The following is a 27023-nucleotide window of genomic DNA, read 5'->3' on the forward strand; positions in this document are numbered from 1 at the left end:
TCAGATATGTCATTTTCAAATATATTCTTCCATTGTATAGGTTACCTTTTAGTTTTATTGACTGTTTGCTTCACTGTAAAGAAGCTTTTTAGTTTCCAATATGTTTTTTTGCTTTTGTTTCCCTTGTTTCCAGAGACATATCTAGAAAGAAGTTTGCTACAGCCGATGTCAAAGAAGTTACTGCCTGTGTTCTCTTCTACAGTTTTTAAGGTTTTAGGTCTCACATTTAGGTCTTTAATCCATTTTTTGTGTGTGGGATTTCAATTTTTTTTTATTTTATTTTTTTTAAATTTACATCCAAATTAGTTAGCATATAGTGCAACAATGATTTCAGGAGTAGATTCCTTAGTGCCCCTTACCCATTTAGCCCATCCCCCCTCCCACAACCCCTCCAGTAACCCTCTGTTTGTTCTCCATATTTAAGAGTCTCTTATGTTTTGTCCCCTCCCTGTTTTTACATTATTTTTGCTTCTCTTCCCTTATGTTCATCTGTTCTGTGTCTTAAAGTCCTCATATGAGTGAAGTCATATGATACTTGTCTTTCTCTGACTGACTCATTTCACTTAGCATAATACCCTCTAGTTCCATCCTCATAGTTGCAAATGGCAAGATTTCATTCTTTTTGATTGACAAGTAATACTCCATTGTATGTATATACCACATCTTCTTTATCCATTCATCCATCAATGAATGGGCTCTTTCCATGCTTTGGCTGTTGTTGATAGTGCTGCTATAAACATTGGGGTGCCTGTGTCCCTTCGGAACAGCATACCTGTATCCCTTGGATAAATACCTAGTAGTGCAATTGCTGGATTGTAGGGTAGTTCTATTTTAAATTTTTTGAGCATCCTCCATACTATTTTCCAGAGTGGCTGCACCAGCTTGTATTCCCATCTTTAATCCATTTTTAATTTATTTTTGTGTGTGGTGTAAGAAAGTGGCTTGATTTCATTCTTTTGCATGTTGCTGTCCAGTTTTTCCAACACCATTTGTTGAAGAGACATTCTTTTTCCCATTGGATATTCTTTCCTGCTTTATCGAATATTATTGGCCATATAGTTGTGAATTCATTTCTGTGTTGTTGTTGTTTTTTAAGATTTTATTTCTAAGTAATCTCCCTATCCAACATGGGGCTCCAGCTTACAATCTGGAGATCAACAGTTGCATGCTCTACTGACTGAGCCAGCCAGGCATCCCAAACTGCTCATTTCTGGGTTTTCTATTCTGTTCTTTTGATCTATGTGTCTATTTTTGTGCCAGTACCATATTGTTTTGATTATTACAGCTTTGTAATATAACTTGAAGTCCAGAATTGTGATTCCTCCAGCTTCACTTCTCTTTTTTAAGGTTGCTTTAGCTATTCAGGGTCTTTTGTGGTTCCATAAAATGTTAGAATTATTTATCCTAGTTCTGTGAAAAATACTGTCGGTATTTTGATAGATATTGCATTAAATGTGCGGTTGGCTCTGGGTGGTATACACATTTGAACAATACTTGTTCTTTCAATCCATAAGCATGGAATGCCTTTGCATTTCTTGGTGTCATTTTCAGTTTCTTTCATCAGTTTTTTATAGTTTTCAGAGTACAGGTCTTTCACTTCTTTGATTAGGTTTATTCCTACATATCTTACTGGTTTGGGTACAATTTTAAATGGAACTGTTTTCTTAATTTCTCTTTCTGCTCTTTCATCACTAGTGTAAGAAGTACAACAGATTGCTGTATGTTGATTTTGTATTCTTCAGCTTTACTAAATTCGTTTATCAGTTCTAGCAACTTTTTGGTGGGTTCTTCTGGGTTTTCCTGCCCCACATCTTAAGTATGGTTGTAGTGACTGAAATAATCACAACTTTTAGTTATAGTCTGATTGCTATACTGCATAACATTCATACAGTAAGGGCTACATTATTAGACCTTCTCATTGTAACACTGCAATTTATACATATATATGACTTTCAGATTTCATTTTTCTTAGGAATTCTTTTATACCATGGTACAACATAGAGAAGCACAAATTATTTATGTGAAAGAGAAATCAATGAATATTAGATTCCAACTACCAATTGTGTAATTCCTTTTAGAAGTCTTACATTCAGTCATTTTCATTTTATAAATATTTATTGAGCACTTGTTATGTTATTGTTTAATTTCAGTATCTCTTTATCCTAAACCAGATTTACAAATCTTATAAATCTGTTTTTGCCATTGTTCTCTGTCTCAACAAATGTTAACATTTACTGAAGTCAAAAGTCTGGGAGCTGTCCCTGGCCTTTTTCTGTCTCTACCTTTTTCATCAATTACCAGGTTTAAAGTCTTTCTCTGTTCTCTATTTGCATTACCACCCCTATGACCCAAATCCTCATCATGAGTCACAGCCTCAGTTTTTGCTTCCTATTAATATACTTTCCTTATGAAAACAGAGATCTTTATGCAATCCAAATGTGACATTCATACTCCAGTTTAAAATTCTTTAGTTTGCCCTTAACCCTAGGATAAAATCAAAACTCTTTGATTGCTTTATAAATCCCTGTACAGTCTGACCACTAAGCTGTTCCAGCTTTTCCTCTCACTCAGGGAACTCATTGTTTTCGGCAGATAGTTCATGTCTTTACCTCCTCTTCTTAAATTAACACAGCAGATCCCTTATTTGAAACATTCTTCTCTTTCCCTACCTTTCCACAGCCTGGCTAATACTTGTCATTCATCTTAAAAGTTATTACGAAGTATTATACACAAAATATGTATATATCTACAGTTAAAAGAATGAAAAAAGAGTATCTGTATATCTAAAATGATACGTCTAGTACCTTTTAAGTCTTTTATGTGCCCCTTTCTGACCATATCTCTTCTCCTTATTCCAAAGATAACCACTGTCCTGAATTTACATTTATAGTCCTGTTCCTTTTCTTTATAATGTCATAACACAAATCTATGTTTCCCTTAGCAATATATGGTTTAGTTTCACTTGATGAAACTAGTTTTACATAGCTGTGGTTCATTTTTACTGCTGTTAAGATCTTTACCTGGGTGACCATTCCAAAATTTGTTATCTATTGTCTTGTTGGTGAGTATTTAGGTTATTCCCAGTTATTTGCTATTATAAACAATATTGCTATGAGTATTCTTGTAATTCTCCTGATACATATGTGCAAGAATATAGGCCTAAGAGAAAAATCGCTCTCTTGTAGGATCTGTGCATTCTCTACTTTACCAAATGATGTCCAATTTTTTCCCAAAGTGGTAATACTAATTTACTCCCTCTTCCTGTATAGTATTCATGTATAGCCATTGATACTCCATCCTTAGCAGCTCTTGGTGTAAAATGGTATCTCTTGGGTTTTGTATGTATTGCCATGTTTACTAATGAGTTAGAGTGTATTTTCATGTTTATTTGCCATTTGTATTTTATGCCTGTGGTATCTTTTGTCTATTTTCCTATTAGGTTGTTTATTTTTTCATATTGGATTTGAGCAGTATTTATACATTCTAGATACATTCCATTTGATTTCCACTCAGAACACATAGTGTATTTTATCCATGGTAGGTGCTGTGCTAAACTGAGAAGACAGCTGTGGACAAGAAAGAAACTATCCCTTGGAGCTAGAGAGTATAATGCAAAGTGAAATAAGTCAGTCAGAGAAAGACAAATACCATATGATTATACTCATATGTGGAATTTAAGAAACAAATGAACAATAGGAAAAAAAGAGCCAAACCAAAAAAATAGATTCTTAACTTGAAAGAATGAACTCATGGTCACCAGAGGGGAAGTGGATGGGGGGATGACTTAAATGGGTGAAGGGGATCAAGTATATACTTATCCTGATGAGCAGTGAGTAATGTATAGAATTGCTGAATCACTATATTGTACACTTGAAACTAGTATAACACTGTATGTTAACTATACTGGAATTTAAAATTTTAAGCTTAGGGGCACCTGGGTGGCGCAGTCGGTTAAGCGTCCGACTTCAGCCAGGTCATGATCTCGCGGTCCGTGAGTTCGAGCCCCACGTCAGGCTCTGGGCTGATGGCTCAGAGCCTGGAGCCTGTTTCAGATTCTGTGTTTCCCTCTCTCTCTGCCCCTCCCCCGTTCATGCTCTGTCTCTCTCTGTCCCAAAAATAAATAAACGTTGAAAAAAAAAATTTTTTTTAAAAAATAAAAAAAAAAATTTTTAAGCTTAATCAAGAAGAAAAAAGAAACTATCCCGGCTCACATGGGTTCCTGCCCTCACTCTGCTCAAGGAGTCAGATAGTAATCAAATCTCTAAAGTAGTTAGATTGTAATAGGTGCTGTTAATATCAGCTCACTTTGTACTTCCTCGGAACGAACTTACCTGACTCCTACTAAATTTGGTCCCTTTGAATACTGTATTTCCAGAGCACACATATTAGTAGTATTGTTTGCCTTCCTCTCTAGTTGACAAGTTTTCTGAGATCAGGAACCTTTTTTGTTGTTGTTTGTTACTGTATCTCCAACACTTAACCTGGTGTTGTTTACATGATAGATGCTTACTAAATACATTTTTTTTGAATGAATGAATGGAAAGTTGTCATCAGTGGTAATAACTGAAAATTCAGCATTCGTTGCTGATATATAAGGAGTATAGGCCTGGATTTGGCAATTTGATATGACAAGGACAGGTAAAAGTAGAAAGTAAATATTTAAACCTTGCAAATTTCTTTACCCAAAACACAGTTGCCAGGGGAAAGTACTATGTCTAAGTTTTAATTTAGACCTAGTTTTGTGATAAGAAATTACAGAGTAGAGTAATATGCAATAGGAAGCAAACTTAACCAACAAATATATACATGCTGGGTATATATTTTTAGTACATGGATATATTTTTAGTACATGCTGGGTGGGTATGAGAGAAGAGAAGCCATATATTAAAAGCCATATTAAAAGAATATTGGTCATATTCTCTTATCATCACTAGGATATTCACACAGTGACTTGGTACCCTATAGACTTAGTTAATGGGTCTGAAGAGTAATAGTCTAATGTAATAAATACTCTGGGAGCAAGGCTCATTCTAAATATGTCAACTTGGATACTGAAGAGATCAGGGGAGGTGCCAGCCTCTGAAGTACTGGGTCAGAAGCAACCAAGCTGAGAAAGAACAGAAGGCAAACTTCTCATGTGTGAGCCTGAGGTCAGCTGAGGACACGGAAGCCAGAGTCTCTGGACTTGTGTGATTTGGAAGTTGGTTGGGGCTGGTGAAACGTGGCACTGAACAGAACATAATCCTGTTTTGGACGTATGCAGCGAAAGTACTTATCGGTCAGACCAAGAAGGTAATGACATGCAGTTTGCCCCATCTGGTGGAAAAAGTACCCCGGAGAACCCAAAGAAGCCATGATGATGGGTTCCCATTCTGGAACACATCTCATGCCTGCTCTGCTAGATCTAGACCCTGTGCTGCAGGTACTATACTTCCACGCACAGAGGTAGCTGAGAAGAAGTAAAAACACGAAAAACTTGCTTAGCATGACAAAAAGGACACAAGGCTACTCACTAAAGTGTATAACAGCTCATCAAAAATCTTCTTAATGACACTGAAAAATTGTAAAATGACAGGAATGGTGGGTAGTAGAATGTGGCTAATTGAAACCTGTATATAACTTCAAAATCTTTATTCACTCGTGCCACAAATATCAACTGAGTACAGTTACTATATGCCATGAACTGCTAAATCCCACAAGAATAGATGTGTAAAGCAAAGCACCTAGGTTGGCGTTATTTGCTTGTTGAAATCTTTTCGTGGTCGTCTCTTTACCAGAATTACTTTGTGATTGGTCACCTTAAAAATACACATTAAGGGGCGCCTGGGTGGTGCAGTCGGTTAAGCGTCCGACTTCAGCCAGGTCACGATCTCGCGGTCTGTGAGTTCGAGCCCCGCGTCGGGCTCTGGGCTGATGGCTCAGAGCCTGGAGCCTGTTTCCGATTCTGTGTCTCCCTCTCTCTCTGCCCCTCCCCCGTTCATGTTCTGTCTCTCTCTGTCCCAAAAATAAATAAACATTGAAAAAAAAATTTTTTTAAATACACATTAATAGAATAAAAGGAAAAGAATATTAGACAAAAAATCAAAAAGAACATTAGGATTTCAGCCTTGTTGATTTATTTGGGTCCAGAGTTTTACTGAAAGCTTTCTGGCAGTAAGAGCAAAGGGAATATATCTAGTTAAGAAATATCAAGAACACAGTTTTTCCTGGTACTGTTCGGGTGATAAATTTATCATGTAGATTTATTGTATAAGAGAAATTGAGTAAGTCCAATGAATGCTAGCCTCAAGAATACTTATACAGTAAGTGCAGAAGTAGATTTTATAAAGGCTATGTCCTATTTTGACCTTTCTTAAGTTTATTTATTTTTAGAAAGAGAGCATGAGCGGGAGAAGGGCAGAGAGGGAGAGAGAGAATCCCTAGCAGGCTCCACATTTAGTACACAGCCTGACTCAGGGCTTGATCCCATGACAGTGAGATCATGACCTGAGCCAAAATCCAGAGTTGGCCATTTAACCACCTGAGCCACCCAAGTGCCCCTTGAGTTTTCTTAAAAGGCCAAGGCAACACAGCCTGCTAAGGGTCATAAAACACATACATAAATGTGATACTATGTATGGGATAAGGCACATACATAAATAATTAGAATACAAGGGTCAGAGTAATAGAGAAATTGATATGGGAGTTCAGGGGAGTGAGAGATTAGTTCCAAGATAAAAGGGAAGGACAAGGTCATAACTGATCCTTGAAGGGTGGTAGGATTTGGACATATGAAGTTTAAAAGAGGGTGTTCTCTTATCTCTAGACTATCAGAATCTAGAAATAGCCATATTGAGTAAGCTGAATGTCCAAGGCAAACATGCTAAAGACTAATGAAATGACTCCAAGAAAGAAAATGTGCTATAACTTAAACTTATATAATGTTATATATAAATTATGTCTCAACAAAACTGGAAAAAACAAATCTCAGTATATGTAGATGATACCAGGAAGAAAGGAATGAAGGAAGGAAGGAAAAGAGAAAAAAAAGAGAATGTGCAATCTATAGGGCAGACCTGGTTTCATATGCTTGCCTAATCTCACAGAACCTGTTTCTTCAACCCTAAATTAGAGATAATATTAGCTACCTGCCATAATTTTTGTAAAGATTTCAGGAATTAATGTACATGAACACATGTAGCACAATGCTTGATACCACCTGAGTACATAGTGACTTATAATTTCCTCCCTTCCATTTAAGGTAGAAAAAAGTAGTCCTAAGGATTTGGATAATAAGACTGACTGTATGTGGTTATTGAAAGTCACAAAGGCTTTATTAGTGACTGGGAGAGGATACCGATGACCTATTGATAAAGTTTTCAGATGACTCTAAGTAAAGGTGAAAACTTCAAGTTCCAGGGGATCTCAGCTCACTAGAACACCATTATTTTTTTTTATTTGTTTAATGTTTTTATTTATTTTTGAGAGAGAGAGAGAGACAAACAGAGCATGAGTGGGGAGGGGCAGGGAGAGGAGAGAGAATCCGAAGAAGGCTTCAGGCTGTGAGCTGTCAGCACAGAGCCCGACACGGGGCTGGAACTCATGAACGGTGAGATCATGACCTGAGCCGAAGTCAGATGCTTGACCTCCTGAGCCAGCCCGATACCTCTAGAACACCATTCTAATAAGGAGATTCTTAATGATACTAAATATGAACTCTCTTTTTAAACAAATCACACCTAGATGAGAGCACAATCACATAAGAGCAGCACATAGGAAAAAACTCAGAACCTTTAGTTGTTACCAGATTCAGTATGAAGCCGGTTCATGTGGCTGCTAAAGAGTAAGAGAGGAAAGAGTCACTTATCAGATGACACGATAAGTCTTTGGTGTTAGTTGCCATCAGGTATATACTTTACAGTCCTGCCTGCCTTGCCTTACTTAGTCTTTATGTAACATTTACACTATTGGCCACACAGTCTTGACTTCCAGAGAAACAAATTCCTAATTTTCTCTACTATGAGCATTCCTGAAGTTTTTTTCAAGCTTCTTTTTACTGATACCGGCCCCTCTAGTGATAGTTTTTCTCAAGTTTCTCTTCTCAATGTCTGCTGTAAAGCTCTTTTTAAAATCTCCTTTCTTTGAGCCTACATGTATGAAGTCTTTTCCACACGTACTGTCCTGTCTGAAACTTTCCCCCATCCAGCTAGTTTGCAGTCTTTTCCTCTCCCTACTTTTCCACACTAATCCCACTGTTCTTAATCTGCATGCTTTCCGAGATGTCCCAGTCCATTCTAGGAATAGGACATCTGAAGACATCTCTATCTTTGTCTCCTGCCCCAGGGTCTTGTCCTAGTCATCAGGTTTATGTCTAGTTGCCAAAATCACCATGCTTCCACACCCTGGCATATCTTATAGGCACTCAAAAAGCAACGTGTCTAAAACTTACCTAGTATATTTCTCCCAGCCTTGTCTTGCTGTTGCAGTTTCCATTTGCAGTGGTAAATGCTCTGTGTGTCATCACTAATGCTACCATCCACACTCTCAACCAAACTACAAACTATGACATCCTGTCTTTCACAAAGTCCTGCCAGTTTTACTACTTGAATATTCCTTGAATTTGTCGTTTTAGCTCCCACTCCTACTCTCCCACTTTTAATTCTCATTGTCCATCTGGATTCATGAAGCCTCCTAACTGGTCTCCTTTACCTCCTAAAATTGACTTCCACAACTCCCACAGCTACCAGAGTGCTTGGCTAAACTACAGATCTTACCCTCTTGCTCAGGAGGTCCCATTGCCTACAGTGCAAAGATCAGGCTCTTTAGCAGGACATAAAAAAACTCCACAGTCTTGCCTATCAACCTCTCCAGCCTTACTTCTCTCTAATTCCCATTTCTAACCTCCAAATTGGCTGTAATTCCTAGAATATCACCTATCCGGTGATTGAAAGTGGGCCTCTGTTAGTCTTTCCACTATGCTTGTCTTGCTTTTAGGCTTCTCCACACATCCTATTCCATCCTTGCCTAGGTAATTCCTATTCATATCCCCTCTCCAGGAAGCTTTCTCTGACTCCTCAGTCTGAGTTGAGTATTGTTCCTCTATCCGACTGTAACATCTTGGTGTAACACTCTAATTACGTTTACAATACTATATTGACTGGTGCACCTAAGTGATCAATAAGTATTCGCTAAATTCTTTTTTTCCTAAGTTTTGTTTTTAAGTAATCTCTGCACCAAAGGTGGAGCTTGAACTCATGATCCCGAGATCAAGAGTAACACGCTTCACTGACCAAGCCAGCAAGGCGCCCCAGTATTTGCTAAATCCTTACATGTTTCTCTGTCATACTAGCCATTAAATTCCTTGGAGACATATCCATCTTTTATCTTTATCAGCTAGCTCTGTACTCACTTTCTTCTGAGCTCCAAATGCCTACTGCATATCTATCCTCGGATAGCTTACTGGTGTTAAAATCATACTTCTAAAATCGAATGCCTGTAAAGCTTGTATTTTCTCAGCCTTCCCACCCTTCCGCGATAAAAGAAAAAAAAAGAAACGTTCTAATCTGCTTCTCCTCCGAGCCCTCTAGCTCTCACTCATGCCTGTGCAAAACAGAAATATGGTCATCATCTTGGATGCCCCTCCTCCTTCCATTCTCCCTTTACCAGATCTCATTGGGGCTCCACTAGAAAGCAGAATCATTCTGGATGACCTCCTGTTCTGAAATTTTGTTATTCTGGTAATCAGCAGCTTGACTTAGCCACAATTATATAGCATTTTCAGGTTGGAAGAGGCAGCTTACTAAATAGTTAAGTTTCAAACTCTGGAATAAGATTGCCTGATTCACATAACACATGTGCCACTTACATAGCTGTGTGACTCTGAACTTAATAATTGAATATTTCTCTGCCTTCGCTTCATCTTTAGAGTGAGGATTAAATAAGGTAATGCATAGAAAACACTTAGCATAGTACACAGACATAACGAGACTTCACAAGTAAGTAAAATGACCTTGTATTGTATTCAAGTAGGTGCTTTCCTTTGCTTTCAATGTGATTTCCAAATCTAAAGGAGCTGAGGTTGGTAATTACTCATCTTTCATGTTTGTTAGGAAATTTTTTAAAAACCTGCCTTTTATCTTTTATTGGTGAGAAAACTCTTTGCTGCTTTAAAGAGTACCCTTTTGTTGTAGGCAGAGAACTTGAAGTCATTTTTATTCTCTTGGTAAAATTTGCTAAGAATGTACGTGTATCATAGAAATACAAGGTGTCATCATTATTTTTTCTTTCTCACATAGTCTGTTGATTTTCTTATTTCTCACATAAGTACAAACAGTTGACTTCTAGGGGTTGCTAAGCCACACCACCAGGAGAATTGGAATATGGCTTCTGTCAACACAAAGCCACACAGGCCATGCTTTCTGATGATCTCTGTGCCTGTCTCCCAACAAGGACAGGAGAGAATAAAGAACAGTTGCACTGAGGAGCTGTGGGTAACTTCAAGAGAATGGCAGAATTGACCTAGTGACTGGTGATAGACTATTGTACTGAACAGCACTGACTGTGGGGGAAGACTGCCTGGGTGACTGGCCGTTTCTAATAGTGTGACCTTGAGTAAGTCATTTAATCTGTCTGTGCCTTCGTTTCATCATCTCTCAAAATGTCAGTAATCTCTGTCGCAGTGTTGGGGGGGGTGTTAAATGAATTAATATTTGTAAACCACTTAAAACAGTGTCTGTTATATAAATATTTTCATTATTATTATCGATGGTGCTGGTAGTAGTGGTTGGCAGTGGCCAAGTGGCAACTAGAGGCTTAATTGTAACTGGATGAAGCAGCATGCCAGCCATCTCATAGCTGTTCTCAGAATTGTTGACCACACGTTTTTAGGTACACTGAAAGCCACATCCCTTGAATCTTCTCTAACAATGCATTTATAATGTAACATTCATTATATCTGCAAGAAAGTAAAATGCTGACACATAGACCCATAGTTGATTACCCGTGATTTAACTTCACTGGCCTGCATCCTAAATTAAAGGATTTAGACTAGCTGGTTTCTAAGTCCCCTTCCCACTGTGAATTTGTGAGTCTTTATTTACTCATCAAATATATTTATTCCTGTGCTCTTGTTTTCCTTTGAGGTTTGCTCCATTTAGTATCCCTTTTATTTTTTAATTTTTTTAAGATTTTATTTTTAAGCAATCTCTGTACCCAGCATGGCGCTTGAACTTACAACCCTGAGATCTAGAGTTGTATTCTGTACCAGCTCAGCCAGCCGGGTGTCCCTAGTTTCCCTTTTAATATGCTTGCCAGCATGAGTTCATATACTGAATTCATGTTAATGTTGCATTCATCTTTTTTTTTTTTAATGGCTTTATTCATTTTTGAAAGACAGAGAGATACAGAGCGCTAATGGCAGAGGGGCAGAGAGAAAGAGGGAGACACAGAATCGGAAGCAGGCTCCAGGCTCCGAGCTGTCAGCACAGAGCCCAATGCGGGGCTTGAACTCACGAGCTGTGAGATCATGACCTGAGCCGAAGTTGGATGCTTAGCCAACTGAGCCACCCAGTCACCCCCATTCATCTGGTTTTAAGAACATGTCTGAATTTAGAATAACTAGAGCTTGGGACATGAAAAGTTACTAATTTTTTTATTATGTAAATTTTCAATCATAAACCAAAGTCAGAAAATGGTAAATGAACCTCCTTCACCATGCTTCGAAATTGTCAGCTCATGGTCAATCACTTTTCATATACTTCTTCCTCCAATTATTTTAAAATATTTTCCAGCATTATATTACTTTAGTCATAAGTATTCCTATATATAACTCTAAAAGATAAATTCTTTTTCTAAGATACATAATCACAATACCATTGTCACATGTAAAAAAAAAAAAAATGAATACCGCTTTGTGGCTGAACCATTGTTTACAAAGAAGAGCAAACTAGTTGTTAGCTAGGCCTAGCATAAATATTTAGCCATCCTCATTCATTCAACAAAATATCCATCTGTAGATCATTACCACCCTCCAAAAAAAAGCCTAAGTATTAAGTAATGTACTGTGGAGAAAAGTCTCTCTCCTGAGTAATTTAGTAGGGTTTCCAATTCTGAAAAGTATACCCCAAACACCAATTAAATGTGCCAGAAGCAATTTATTCATCCTCCTAGAGAAAAATAAAAGTAGAATGTCTTTTTTGAATTGCGGTTTTCCATGAGGGTGGGTAGGCCATTTACTAATGAATTATTATGGAAGTCTTCATTTCATTTGTGACACAGCATTTGATTTCAGATGCTTTAATTTGCAGGTGGCTTTACTTAAGTTAGTTCAAGGATTTAAGAAGAGAAATCTTTTCATGTTCATTTATAGCACATTTAAAACCTGTAAATAGGGCACCTGGGTGGCTCAGTCAGTTAAGCGTCCGACTTTGGCTCAGGTCATGATCTCGCGGTCCATGAGTTCGAGCCCTGCGTCAGGCTCTGTGCTGACTGACAGCTCAGAGCCTGGAGCCTGTTCAGATTCTGTGTTTCCCTCTCTCTCTGACCGTCCCCTGTTCATGCTCTGTTTCTCTGTCTCAAAAATAAATAAACGTTAAAAAAAAATTTTTTTTTAAACCTGTAAATATTAAACCTCTTGTCCTATATAAAACATTAGGAGAAAGACTAATATCTTCTGTTTCTTATTTTTCAAAACCTGATATTTTACTATTTCCTTCCTTACAAGTTTGTAATCTGAACCTTCTCTAAAAGTTCTATTTGTCAAGAGTAGCAATAGTACAAATATTTCTAGTGTCGCATAGTTCTTCATATGACCTTAAGCAGTTTATTTCTTACAGTTTTTTAAATGTTTGTTTATTTATTTATTTGGCGGTGGGGGCAGGGGGTAGGGAGAAGGGGAGAGAGAGAGAGTCGTAAGCAGGCTTCACACTGTCAGTGCAGAGCCTGACATGGGGCTCAATCTCATGAACCATGAAATCATGACCTGAGCTGAAATCTAGAGTCAGGCCCTTAACCATCTGAGCCACCCAGGCACCCCTCTTTCTAATATCTTTAATTTTAATTCCTATTTCTTGGAAAAAATTACTTCGAAGAGGCCGCTTCTCATTTATTTACAGTGAAATTTGGGAATAAGAACTTATTTCCATTACATTCCAAAATCTAACGCAAAATTTCCATTTTCTCTTTTTTAAAATGGCTCATTAACATTTTAAGAAAGAGTTCACCAAACTGAATTATCATTCATTCCTGAGGAGATTTTGTATGGTATGATATATAATATAATATATAAAATTCTAACAGGAAGTTGTACACGACTGAGGTTGTATGTGGCACTGGCTCCACAATAAATAGTATTATTTTCATTATGTAAGACCAAGATTGGAACTTTATAGCTGCACTGGTCATTTTAGTCATCAAATTTTTTGTGTTATTTAAAAATAAACTTTTCTTTTTTGAAAAGTTCCAGATTTATAGGAAGTTGCCCAGATAGTACAGAGAGTTACCATAAATCCCTTACCCAGTTTCCCTTATTGTTAACATCTTATATTACTATGGAACCAACTAAGGAACCAATATTTGTCTGTTACTATTAATTAAATTCTGTATGTTACTCAGATTTCACTCATTTTTCCCTCCTCTTTCAGAATCCCTTTCAGGAGATCAACATTATATTTAATCAGCATGCTTCCTCAGGCTCCCATGGGCTGTGAGAATCATTCAGTCTTTGTTTTTAATAGCCTTGACAGTGCTGAGCTGTACCAACAGCTATTTTGTACAATACCCCTCAATTTGTGTTTGTCTGATGTTTTTCTCATAGTTAAACTAAGGTTATAGGTTTCGGGGAAGAAGATTACAGAAGTAAAGTGCCCTTATTTTCGTGTCATGTTTAGGGGTACACGATGTCTACATGACTGATCTCAGTGTTTGCCAGGTTTCTCTACCATAAAGTTACTTTCCTCTGCTTTTCCATGCCCTTCCTCTTTGTAAGCAAGTCACTAAGTGCAACCCATGCTCAAGGTAGGAGAGAAGTTAATCATCACCTTCTTGAGCAATGGAATATCTACATCAAATATTTGGAGTTCTCCTATATAGGAGATTGTTTTTTCTTCCTTCCTTCCTTCCTTCCTTCCTTCCTTCCTTCCTTCCTTCCTTCCTTCCTTCCTTCCTTCTTCCTTCCTTCCTTCTTCCTTCCTTCCTTCTTCCTTCCTTCTTCCTTCTTCCTTCCTTCTTCCTTCTTCACTCATACATGTATTTATGGAGTCATGGATTTTATACTTTGGAAAAACCAGTCATACCTTGACTCTCCCTCCCTTTAAAGAAGCCACAAGTGCTGTGTACAGCACCCAGCTACCCTTTTTTTTTTTTTAAGTTTATTTATTTATTTTGAGAGAGAAAATGCGAGCAGGGGAGGGGCAGAGAGAGAGGGAGAGTGAGGATCCCAAGCAGGCTCTGTGCTGACAGTGCAGAGTCCAATGTGGGGCTCAAACCCACAAACCGTGAAATCATGACCTGATCTGAAGTCGGATGCTCAACCGACTGAGCCACCCAGGTGTCTCACAGCCACCTTTTTTTTTTTAAACTTTAAATTTTGAGATCTAGATTTATATACACTTATGAGGAATAACACAGAATGGTCCCATATCTACTTCATACAGTTTTCACCAGTCTGAGTAAGGAGTTGATGCAATCCACCAATCTTAATCACGTTTCACCAGTGATACATCCACTCATTTCTATGTGATTGTGTATTTATATCTGCAATTTTTTCACATGTGAATTACTGTGACCATTAGTCCTCAAGTTTAAATGCTACTTGAGTATAATAACAGGACTGTACAATGAAAGAAAATAGATATTGCTTTTGGCTTTATTAGACATTGGAGGACGCTCAGAATAAAGGACCCTGGAATGCCTCTATGTTAAGGGTAGTTCTGTTCTGTACTCAAAATATTTGTGGCTGAGACCTTGGTATATATACTTTTTTGTGAACGGGCTTTTTTGGGAAGTGTACTGTGTTACCTTGGCAAGAACACTTTGAAAGTTCAGTGTTTCCATAAAGATTTTCCTAGAGCTGCTAAACATTTTTTGTGTAATATAAAAAATTACTTTCCCATACCAGCAGGTGGAAGCAAGAGCAGTCTTATTGTGTACTTGACTTTCCAAGTATACTGGCATGTTCTGTAGACAATCTATTCGTGATTCAAAGTATCTTTATGATATATCCCCTAATTACTCTGCTTCAAGAATTTTATTGTCTTGGCACTTTCTCTTGATTGCTTTATTACCTTATTTACTTGGTGTCTCGGGCTGAACTTAATAGTTATTCTGGGACAAATTTAGATTTTTATCACTTTTCTAACTCATTGATTGAACAGTTAACAACATGTGTGCTTTGCATTGAACATTCTTCCACATTTGCTAAGAAACACAAATATGACTAAGACATGCACTGTGTTCTCAAAGAACTTATATTCTAGTAGAATTAGAAGGAGAATGTCTTCATTCCTCCCCTGACCTGGGAGAAACAGATCAGTCAGCCTTCCTAGTTTTTCTCCAGTCAATATGTGGCTGGTATTCAATATTCATATAAATTTTAATTCATTCAATAAATATCTGCTGAGTACCAGGTACTATATAGGGGCTTAACTTATAAATTTATGCTTTTTTCCTTATAGATTAAAAAAAAGACCAAAGCAATCTTTATATGTATCATTTATTTTTAAAATTTTTAATACAGATCATATGGAGTAAGTATCCAATTGACACATAGACCCAGAAACATTGAACCTAAGACATTTAGAAGTTAGAAGTAGCTAATGTTAGTAACATTTCCTTGAATATACTTGGAAGACCTTCTACAAATGCTAGTTGAAATAAAATGGAAGCATGATACTCTAGACCAGTTCTGTTAGCTATTTAGTAACAGCTAATAAGAATGATAAGGGGCACCTGGTGGCACAGTCAGTTAAGTGTCTGGCTCTTGATTTTGGCTCAGGTCATGGTGTCATGGTTTCATGAGTTCAAGCCCTGCATTGGGCTCTGTGCTGACAGTGTGGAGCCTGCTGGGGATTCATTCTCTCTCTCTCTCTCTCTCTCTCTCTCTCTCTCTCTCTCTCTCTCTCTCTCTCTCTCCCTCTCCCTCTCCCTCTCCCTCTCCCTCTCCCTCTCCCTCCCTCCCTCCCTCCCTCCCTCTCCCTCCCCGTCTCTCCCTCCCCTCCCCCGCCCTCCTCCCCCCACTCACACTGTCTCTGTCTCTCTCAAATAAACTTTTTAAAAAGAATGATAATAAAACATTTTATACAAAGGATAGAAATGAAAGAGGAGAATCAACATCTAAGGCTGTGTGTGTGTGTGTGTGTGTGTGTGTGTGTGTGTGGGCGCATGCGCATGTTTATGTGTGGAAAGTGAAAGATAAAACTTCCCCAAGGCAGTTATTTGTTCTGTCCTCTAAATTCCCCATCGGTTTAGGGGCGCGTGGATGTCTCAGTCGATTAAGCATCCAACTCTTGATATCCGCTCAGGTCATGATCTTAGGGTTTGTGAGATATGCCCTGTGATAGGCTCCACACTGACAGCATGGAGCCTGCTTGGGATTCTCTGTCTCCCTCTCTCTATGCCTCTCCCCTACTCACATTCTCTCTGTCTCTACATAAACAAATAAATAATTTCCCATCAGTTTATTCCTATAAAATTTGCTGACTTGTGTTCTAATCTTTTGTGTCCTGTTCACAAGTCTGTAAGTTCCTAAAGGGCAATACGTTCATAACTTCAGTAAGTATTTATTAAAGGAATGACTGAATCAATTAATTTACTTCATGGCACATCCCTTTATGATGAACCTTTTTTGGTAATACAATCTGGAATCTAAGCATAGTCACAGATGACAGTAATAACGTAACTTACCTGAAAAATTAACAGGGAATTAAGAACTAGCATTTGTTGCATAAAAGTTTTCTTAGAATGCCTTGGCTGAACCTTATCTATGTGAAATGTAGATTGTTTGCAGCTTCCTAGGAGTACACTTTTTCAAGTGGTTTTACTACTTACCTAAGAACAGTTCATCAAAGGGCTCTGAAAAAGAGTGAGACCCGGTGCAAAGGGTAGCCATCAGGTTGCCCCAGTTTGAATTGTTTTAATCTTTGGAAATGGGTGACTACAAGCTGCCCATTCCTACATGGCCTGTTTTTCAGAGCTGGATGAAAGCTGAAGTCGAGCACTCGTCCCCAGCCCTTGTAGCAGTCCTTCAGATAACAGATCAGATAAGTGACGTCAGTGTGTGTGCCTTACCTGCCTTTTCTCCCCCACTACGAGCCGGGCGGAAGATCAAAGAGGTGCAACTAGTGAGAAATCTGCTATTTTCCTTCTCTAGGATGCAGTTGCAACATGAGTGTGGCGTGGTAGTTAAGAATATGGGCTTTGTAAGCACATCTAGTTTTAAATCCCAGCTCCACACCTGCGGTATGACCCTGACCCTATATGCCTCTTGGCTTCTTGGAAGAATTAACTAAGAAAAGTCACGTAAACTCTTGATATGGTGCCGGCACTTTAGCAGGCTCTTCATAAACAGTAGGGGTGATGATGATAACATCAGTCATAGGTGTGGCAAGTTTCTAGCTTACGAGCCTCGATGAAGATTGGTAAACTGAGGTTGGGAATTCATTAGAAAGAAAAATTTTGAACATATTGCATTTGAGATGTCTGTGGGGTCTGGTCCTCTAGCTAGGCATCTGGGTAGAATCATGGAAGTCACCAACTTTTTTGAATGGGTACAGGAAGAGAAGCCAACAAAGGAGACTGAGAAGAAATGGTCAGAAAAGTGGAAGAAGGACTAAGAAAGAGTAAAAGTGAGCTTTGCCAGAGAACTTTTAGTGACATAATGTGGACGACTTAGTGACAAGACAAAGAAGTAGAGACACCAGGTGGGACATTTGCAGGATGCAAAAACCGAAGACTATAAGTAGGGAGACACATCTTTCTTTAAAACTAAGAAAGAACATGGGAACCGGTGGAGATTCAGGAGGTTATCATACTTAATTACATTTTTTGTAAACTCAGTAACCAAGCTAGACGGGTCTTTCTGGACATCAATTCTGCTAAATAACATCAAAAGTAACAATTTTGGCTAAGAATGTGAGTCTCTCTTTACTGGTACAAGTTGACTTATCCTAAGGCATTTAATTCGATAACATTCTTTTTTTGTAAAGCAGTTCTATCCTGAGCCAAATTGAAAGTTCCTTAAATAAAAAAGCTGGTGCCTGGACCATTAGTAACTAAAATACCAGATGCTTATCTTTTTTAGGGGGCTATAAGTACCCAAAATGGAGCTCACTAACTATTGAGTACTACTCATGAATCTGTTTCTCCAATGCAACAGTCCATTCAGAAGAAAAAAATATTAGCAACATTCAGAATGCTTGAGTCCAATATGTGCCATTATTTCCATTCTGCATCATCTCTAATTGCAGGTCAGGGCTTTATAAAATGCCCCACGAAGGCTAAATACTGTCAGGTGGAGCTACTTGTATATCGGACATGTAGATAGAAGAGAAGTATTAAATAACCTTAAGTCAATCACTTCTTGGCCTTTTGATCAAAGTCAAGTGGAAGTTTTTGGACACTATTTTAGGTTCAGGGTCTATAGGTATCACTAAAAACCAGTTTCCACTTAAGGTCTGTTGGACATATAGCCAAGTCAATAGGTGAATACACTTCAGTCTGATAAGTGCTTTGGTCAGTGTACGTTTAGGGTACTGTAGGTGCACAGAGGAATAATTCCTATTCGGGCACCTCAGTGGCTCATTTGGCTGAGCATCCAACTCTTAATCTCAGCTCAGGTCATGATCTCACAGTTCGTGAGATTGAGCTTCACATGATACTCTGTGCTGACAGTGCAGAGCCTGCTTGGAATTCTCCATCTCCCTGTCTCTCTGCCCCTCCCCTGCCTGCGCTGTCTCTCACTCTTCCTCTCTCTCAAAAATAAACATTTAAAAAAAATAAACATTAGGGGGAGGAGGGAAGATGGCGGCGTAGGAGGATGCTGGGCTCACCTCGTGTCCTGCTGATCACTTAGATTCCACCTACACCTGCCTAAATAACCCAGAAAACCGCCAGAGGATTAGCAGAACGGAGTCGCCGGAGCCAAGCACAGACGAGAGGCCCACGGAAGAGGGTAGGAAGGGCGGCGAGGCGGTGCGCGCTCCACGGACTGGCGGGAGGGAGCCGGGGCGGAGGGGCGGCTCGCCGGCCAAGCAGAACCCCCGAGTCTGGCTGGCAAAAGCGGAGGGGCCTGACGGACTGTGTTCCCACAACAAGCGCAACTTAGCGTCTGGGAGGTCATAAGTTAACAGCTCTGCTCGGAAAGCGGGAAGGCTGGAGGACAAAGGGAGGGAGAGCTGCTGAGCCCCCTGACGACAGAGCTCAGTTTGGTGGGGAACAAAGGCGCTCGCCAGCGCCATTTCCCCCGCCCATCCCCCAGCCAAAATCCCAAAGAGAACCAGTTCCTGCCAGGGAACTTGCTTGATCCCCGCAAACACCCAACTCTGCACTTCTGCGGAGCCAAACCTCCAGCAGCGGATCTGACTCCCTATTGCTGCCACAGGGCCCCTCCTGAAGTGGATCACCTAAGGAGAAGCGAGCTAAGCCTGCCCCTCCTGCCCCCGTGCACCTTGCCTACCCACCCCAGCTAATACGCCAGATCCCCAGCATCACAAGCCTGGCAGTGTGCAAGTAGCCCAGACAGGCCACGCCACCCCACAGTGAATCCCGCCCCTAGGAGAGGGGAAGAGAAGGCACACACCAGTCTGACTGTGGCCCCAGCGGTGGGCTGGGGGCAGACATCAGGTCTGACTGCGGCCCCGCCCACCAACTCCAGTTATACACCACAGCACAGGGGAAGTGCCCTGCAGGTCCTCACCTCGCCAGGGACTATCCAAAATGACCAAGCGGAAGAATTCCCCTCAGAAAAATCTCCAGGAAATAACAACAGCTGATCAAAAAGGATTTAAATAATATAACAGAAAGTGAATTTAGAATAATAGTCAAAATTAATCGCTGGGCTTGAAAACAGTATACAGGACAGCAGAGAATCTCTTGCTACAGAGATCAAGGGACTAAGGAGCAGTCACGAGGAGCTGAAAAACGCTTTAAACGAAATGCATAACAAAATGGAAACCACCAGGGCTCGGATTGAAGAGGCAGAGGAGAGAATAGGTGAACTAGAAGATAAAGTTATGGAAAAAGAGGAAGCTGAGAAAAAGAGAGATAAAAAAATCCAGGAGTATGAGGGGAAAATTAGAGAACTAAGTGATACACTAAAAAGAAATAATATACGCATAATTGGTATCCCAGAGGAGGAAGAGAGAGGGAAAGGTGCTGAAGGGGTACTTGAAGAAATCATAGCTGAGAACTTCCCTGAACTGGGGAAGGAAAAAGGCATTGAAATCCAAGAGGCACAGAGAACCCCCTTCAGACGTAACTTGAATCGATCTTCTGCACGACATATCATAGTGAAACTGGCAAAATACGAGGATAAAGAGAAAATTCTGAAAGCAGCAAGGGGTAAACGTGCCCTTGCATATAAAGGGAGACCTGTAAGACTCGTGACTGATCTCTCTTTTGAAACTTGGCAGGCCAGAAAGAATTGGCACGAGATTTCAAGGTGCTAGACAGAAAAAATACGCAGCCGAGAATCCTTTATCCAGCAAGTCTGTCATTTAGAATAGAAGGAGAGATAAAGGTCTTCCCAAACAAACAAAAACTGAAGGAATTTGTCACCACTAAACTAGCCCTACAAGAGATCCTAAGGGGGACCCTGTGAGACAAAGTACCAGAGACATCACTACAAGCATAAAACATACAGACATCACAATGACTCTAAACCCGTATCTTTCTATAATAACACTGAATGTAAATGTATTAAATGCGCCAACCAAAAGACATAGGGTATCAGAATGGATAAAAAAAACAAGACCCATCTATTTGCTGTCTACAAGAGACTCATTTTAGACCTGAGGACACCTTTAGATTGAGAGTGAGGGGATGGAGAACTATTTATCATGCTACTGGAAGCCAAAAGAAAGCTGGAGTAGCCAGACTTATATCAGACAAACTAGACTTTAAATTAAAGACTGTAACAAGAGATGAAGAAGGACATTATATAATAGTTACAAGGTCTATCCATCAGGAAGAGCTAACAATTATAAATGTCTATGCGCCGAATACCGGAGCCCCCAAATATATAAAACAATTACTCATAAACATAAGCAACCTTATTGATAAGAATGTGGTAATTGCAGGGGACTTTAACACCCCATTTACAGAAATGGATAGATCATCTAGACACACGGTCAATAAAGAAACAAGGGCCCTGAATGAGACATTGGATCAGATGGACTTGACAGATATATTTAGAACTCTGCATCCCAAAGCAACAGAATATACTTTCTTCTCGAGTGCACATGGAACATTCTCCAAGATAGATCATATACTGGGTCACAAAACAGCCCTTCATAAGTTTACAAGAATTGAAATTATACCATGCATACTTTCAGACCACAATGCCATGAAGCTTGAAATCAACCACAGAAAAAAGTCTGGAAAACCTCCAAAAGCATGGAGGTTAAAGAACACCCTACTAACGAATGAGTGGGTCAACCAGGCAATTAGAGAAGAAATTAAGAAATATATGGAAACAAACGAAAATGAAAATACAGCAATCCAAATGCTTTGGGACACAGCGAAGGCAGTCCTGAGAGGAAAATACATTGCAATCCAGGCCTATCTCAAGAAACAAGAAAAATCCCAAATATAAAATCTAACAGCACACCTAAAGGAACTAGAAGCAGAACAGCAAAGGCAGCCTAAACCCAGCAGAAGAAGAGAAATAACAAAGATCAGAGCAGAAATAAACAATATAGAATCTAAAAAAACTGTAGAGCAGATCAACGAAACCAAGAGTTGGTTTTTTGAAAAAATAAACAAAATTGACAAACCTCTAGCCAGGCTTCTCAAAAAGAAAAGGGAGATGACCCAAATAGATAAAATCATGAATGAAAATGGAATTATTACAACCAATCCCTCAGAGATACAAACAACTATCAGGGAATACTATGAAAAATTATATGCCAACAAATTGGACAACCTGGAAGAAATGGACAAATTCCTGAACACCCACACTCTTCCAAAACTCAATCAGGAGGAAATAGAAAGCTTGAACAGACCCATAACCAGCGAAGAAATTGAATCGGTTATCAAAAATCTCCCAACAAATAAGAGTCCAGGACCAGATGGCTTCCCAGGGGAGTTCTACCAGACGTTTAAAGCAGAGATAATACCTATCTTTCTCAAGCTATTCCAAGAAATAGAAAGGGAAGGAAAACTTCCAGACTCATTCTATGAAGCCAGTATTACTTTGATTCCTAAACCAGACAGAGACCCAGTAAAAAAAGAGAACTACAGGCCAATATCCTTGATGAATATGAATGCAAAAATTCTCAATAAGATACTAGCAAATCGAATTCAACGGCATATAAAAAGAATGATTCACCATGATCAAGTGGGATTCATTCCTGGGGTGCAGGGCTGGTTCAACATTCGCAAATCAGTCAACGTGATACATCACATTAACAAAAAAAGAGAAGAACCATATGATCCTGTCAATCGATGCAGAAAAGGCCTTTGACAAAATCCAGCACCCTTTCTTAATAAAAACCCTTGAGAAAGTCGGGATAGAAGGAACATACTTAAAGATCATAAAAGCCATTTATGAAAAGCCCACAGCTAACATCATCCTCAACGGGGAAAAACTGAGAGCTTTCTCCCTGAGATCAGGAACACGACAGGGATGCCCACTCTCACCGCTGCTGTTTAACATAGTGCTGGAAGTTCTAGCATCAGCAATCAGACAACAAAAGGAAATCAAAGGCATCAAAATTGGCAAAGATGCAGTCAAGCTTTCGCTTTTTGCAGATGACATGATATTATACATGGAAAATCCGATAGACTCCACCAAAAGTCTGCTAGAACTGATACATGAATTCAGCAAAGTTGCAGGATACAAAATCAATGTACAGAAATCAGTTGCATTCTTATACACTAACAATGAAGCAACAGAAAGACAAAGAAACTGATCCCATTCACAATTGCACCAAGAAGCATAAAATACCTAGGAATAAATCTAACCAAAGATGTAAAGGATCTGTATGCTGAAAACTATAGAAAGCTTATGAAGGTAATTGAAGAAGATTTAAAGAAATGGAAAGACATTCCCTGCTCATGGATTGGAAGAATAAATATTGTCAAAATGTCAATACTACCCAAAGCTATCTACACATTCAATGCAATCCCAATCAAAATTGCACCAGCATTCTTCTCGAAACTAGAACAAGCAATCCTAAAATTCATATGGAACCACAAAAGGCCCCGAATAGCCAAAGTAATTTTGAAGAAGAAGACCAAAGCAGGAGGCATCACAATCCCAGACTTTAGCCTCTACTACAAAGCTGTAGTCATCAAGACAGCATGGTATTGGCACAAAAACAGACACATAGACCAATGGAATAGAATAGAAACCCCAGAACTAGACCCACAAACGTATGGCCAACTCATCTTTGACAAAGCAGGAAAGAACATCCAATGGAAAAAAGACAGCCTCTTTAACAAATGGTGCTGGGAGAACTGGACAGCAACATGCTGAAGGTTGAAACTAGACTACTTTCTCACACCATTCACAAAAATAAACTCAAAATGGATAAAGGACCTGAATGTGAGACAGGAAACCATCAAAACCTTAGAGGAGAAAGCAGGAAAAGACCTCTCTGACCTCAGCCGTAGCAATCTCTTACTCGACACATCCCCAAAGGCAAGGGAATTAAAAGCAAAAGTGAAATCCTGGGACCTTATGAAGATAAAAAGCTTCTGCACAGCAAAGGAAACAACCAACAAAACTAAAAGGCAACCAACTGAATGGGAAAAGATATTTGCAATGACATATCGGACAAAGGGCTAGTATCCAAAATCTATAAAGAGCTCACCAAACTCCACACCCGAAAAACAAATAACCCAGTGAAGAAATGGGCAGAAAACATGAATAGACACTTCTCTAAAGGAGACATCCGGATGGCCAACAGGCACATGAAAAGATGTTCAGCGTCGCTCCTTATCAGGGAAATACAAATCAAAACCACACTCAGATATCACCTCACGCCAGTCAGAGTGGCCAAAATGAACAAATCAGGAGACTATAGATGCTGGAGAGGATGTGGAGAAACGGGAACCCTCTTGCACTGTTGGTGGGAATGCAAATTGGTGCAGCCGCTCTGGAAAGCAGTGTGGAGGTTCCTCAGAAAATTAAAAATAGACCTACCCTATGACCCAGCAATAGCACTGCTAGGAATTTATCCAAGGGATACAGGAGTACTGATGCATAGGGGCACTTGTACCCCAATGTTCATAGCAGCACTCTCAACAATAGCCAAATTATGGAAAGAGCCTAAATGTCCATCAACTGATGAATGGATAAAGAAATTGTGGTTTATATACACAATGGAATACTACGTGGCAATGAGAAAAAATGAAATATGGCCTTTTGTAGCAACGTGGATGGAACTGGAGAGTGTGATGCTAAGTGAAATAAGCCATACAGAGAAAGACAGATACCATATGGTTTCACTCTTATGTGGATCCTGAGAAACTTAACAGGAACCCATGGGGGAGGGGAAGGAAAAAAAAAAAAAAGAGGTTAGAGTGGGAGAGAGCCAAAGCATAAGAGACTGTTAAAAACTGAGAACAAACTGAGGGTTGATGGGGGGTGGGAGGGAGGAGAGGGTGGGTGATGGGTATTGAAGAGGGCACCTTTTGGGATGAGCACTGGGTGTTGTATGGAAACCAATTTGACAATAAATTTCATATATAAAAAATAAATAAATAAATAAACATTAAAAAAAATAAAACAGCTGGGGGTAATCAAAAAGACTTCCTGGAGAAGGTGAGGTCTGAGTTGAGATCAAAAGCCGCAGTGGCTCAGTTGATTAAGTGTCCGACTCTTGGTTTCAACTCAAGTCGTGATCTCGTGGTTTCTGAGTTCAGGTTCCGCATCAGGCCTGCTTGGGATTCTCTCTCTCTTCATCTCTTTCTGCCCTCCCCAGCTTGTGCTTGCTCGCTCGCTCTCTCTCTCTCTCTCTCTCTCTCTCAAAGTAAATAAAGAAAAGATAATTCCAGTCTGGGGGCATTGAAGTCCTCAACAGCAGCTTGTAAAGAAAGATTAGTTCTAAAGTAAATACTAGGAATATTTGCCAAGTATTTTGAAGAATTGGGACAAGTTTCAGGAAATGCTATGCAACCACCAGAAAGAATGTATAAAATGTAAATTGTAGGGAAAAGAAGTTAGGATATTTTGCATAATGGTCTTCACTCAAGTCTTGGCTCTAATAAAACACATTTCCCTGCATGGATATTTATTTGTGATGTTGATGTATGATGCTGTTGCTGTAGTATTTTCGCCATATCAATCCCATCTCACTTCAAGTACACAGCGTCTACTATGTGCTCAGCAGTGTGCAGTGTGTTAGAGTTGAGGATTTTGACAAAAGAAGACACAATGGTTATTGTGCTTGAGAAAGCCCTCGTCTAATTTAGAGTATGAGTCAAACCAACTGAACAGATGGATGACAGTAATTTAAATACCTAAAATGAATGGCATAGGTAAAAGGTGATAGAAGCTCAGATTTGGATGAATTTGAATGGTCAAAGAAGACTTCATAGGAGGAAATGGAGGTCTTTATGTCAGTAGGTCAGAAAATTTCTGAAAGTATATTCTATAGAATGTTTTGCAAAAGTTTTAACTCAGTATAATTGTGGCATGCTCATTTTTCCAAATGCAGCTTTGCAGTCTGGTGATCTATGTCAAAATCCACACCACTTGATTTTTTTTGCCTGAGTACTTCATTTGTTTGCTAGACACAGGAAACATCAAAGCTAACAAATATGCCTTCCTGTCAATGCTGTTATATTATTCTGTATTATTTCTTAGAAGTTTCAGAGTTTTGTGTTGAAAGTGTTTTAAAGAGAAAAGAAACAATGAAGAAGGTGTGGCTGGGACAGAAATAATAGAGCCTGGAAGTTTAGGGAAAGAAAAAAACTAGTGTTTAATTAGACAGTAGAAATCTCAAATTTAATCTAGATTCTCATTTTCAAATAATTGCATGTATTAACTCCTGTAGAGAAGACAGAATCACATAGTATTGCCTGTTTTCAACTTTTGTACTTCTTGGTTGCAAAAAGTGACTAGAAAAATCCATTCCCAAGGGTATAATCATATTTGCTAGAGTGATTGCAGGTGCACTGGTTTCTCCACACAGGTGCAGTTCTCCAGGGCTGCAGAGGCACTGAAGGGGGAGAAAAGATAAATGTACCAGCACCTGAAGCATTGAATGAGCTTGAAGTCATAACAAAGGGGAATAAAGATACTCCGCAAAATGATGATATAAGAGGAAAAGCAGAGAGAATGCAGATAGAAAAATTCCCAGTAGATCAAAATATTTTAATTTTTTTTAAAAAGGCAGTTTTCATTCTTTTTGAAAATATTTATTGTGAGAGTGGATGCGTGCACAAGCAGGGGAAGGGTGAGAGAGAGAGGAAGAGAGAGAATCCTAAACAGACTCTGCACTGTCAGCACAGAACCTGATGCGGGACTCAATCTCAAAAACCATGGGATCATGAACTGAGCTGATATCAAGAGTCGGACACTTAACTGAGCCACCCAGGTGCCCCTAGATCAAAATGTTTTAGTTAGAAATAGGAGGGAATCCTTCAGTCTCCTTTTCTTTGGTAACAAGAATTGTAAATCCTGAAAGAAATTAAGATAAAATCCCAGAAGGTAAGAAGAAAGTATGACACAAAATTTAATGTGTTCTTTTGGTACATAAAACTATGGTTTCTAAATTTTCTTCCTTTCTTTTTACCCTCCCTGTATTTGGGGAATAGTGTCACTTCAAGAAAGTGGTAGTTTTTCATGAATTGCAACAGAAACTGTACAAGGGTGATTATGGGTG

At 39.2% G+C, this 27023-nt stretch overlaps 1 protein-coding gene across 2 annotated transcripts in view; it reads left to right on the forward strand.

Moving 5' to 3' along the window:
* NLN (neurolysin) overlaps positions 1–27023 on the forward strand; it is a 107979-nt gene that overhangs the window by 15453 nt on the left and 65503 nt on the right. The window contains exon 1 of one of the 2 annotated variants that reach the window (XM_011284021.4): positions 19085–19144. The exons of the other annotated variant lie outside the window; for it this stretch is intronic. The gene's annotated coding sequence lies outside the window, so the exon portion shown is untranslated. Of the gene's footprint in view, positions 1–19084; positions 19145–27023 lie in introns of those variants that run through there. 2 annotated transcript variants of the gene reach the window in all.

Source organism: Felis catus, chromosome A1 (assembly GCF_018350175.1).
Source record: "Felis catus isolate Fca126 chromosome A1, F.catus_Fca126_mat1.0, whole genome shotgun sequence".
In the NCBI taxonomy this organism is placed as follows: Eukaryota; Metazoa; Chordata; class Mammalia; order Carnivora; family Felidae; genus Felis; species Felis catus.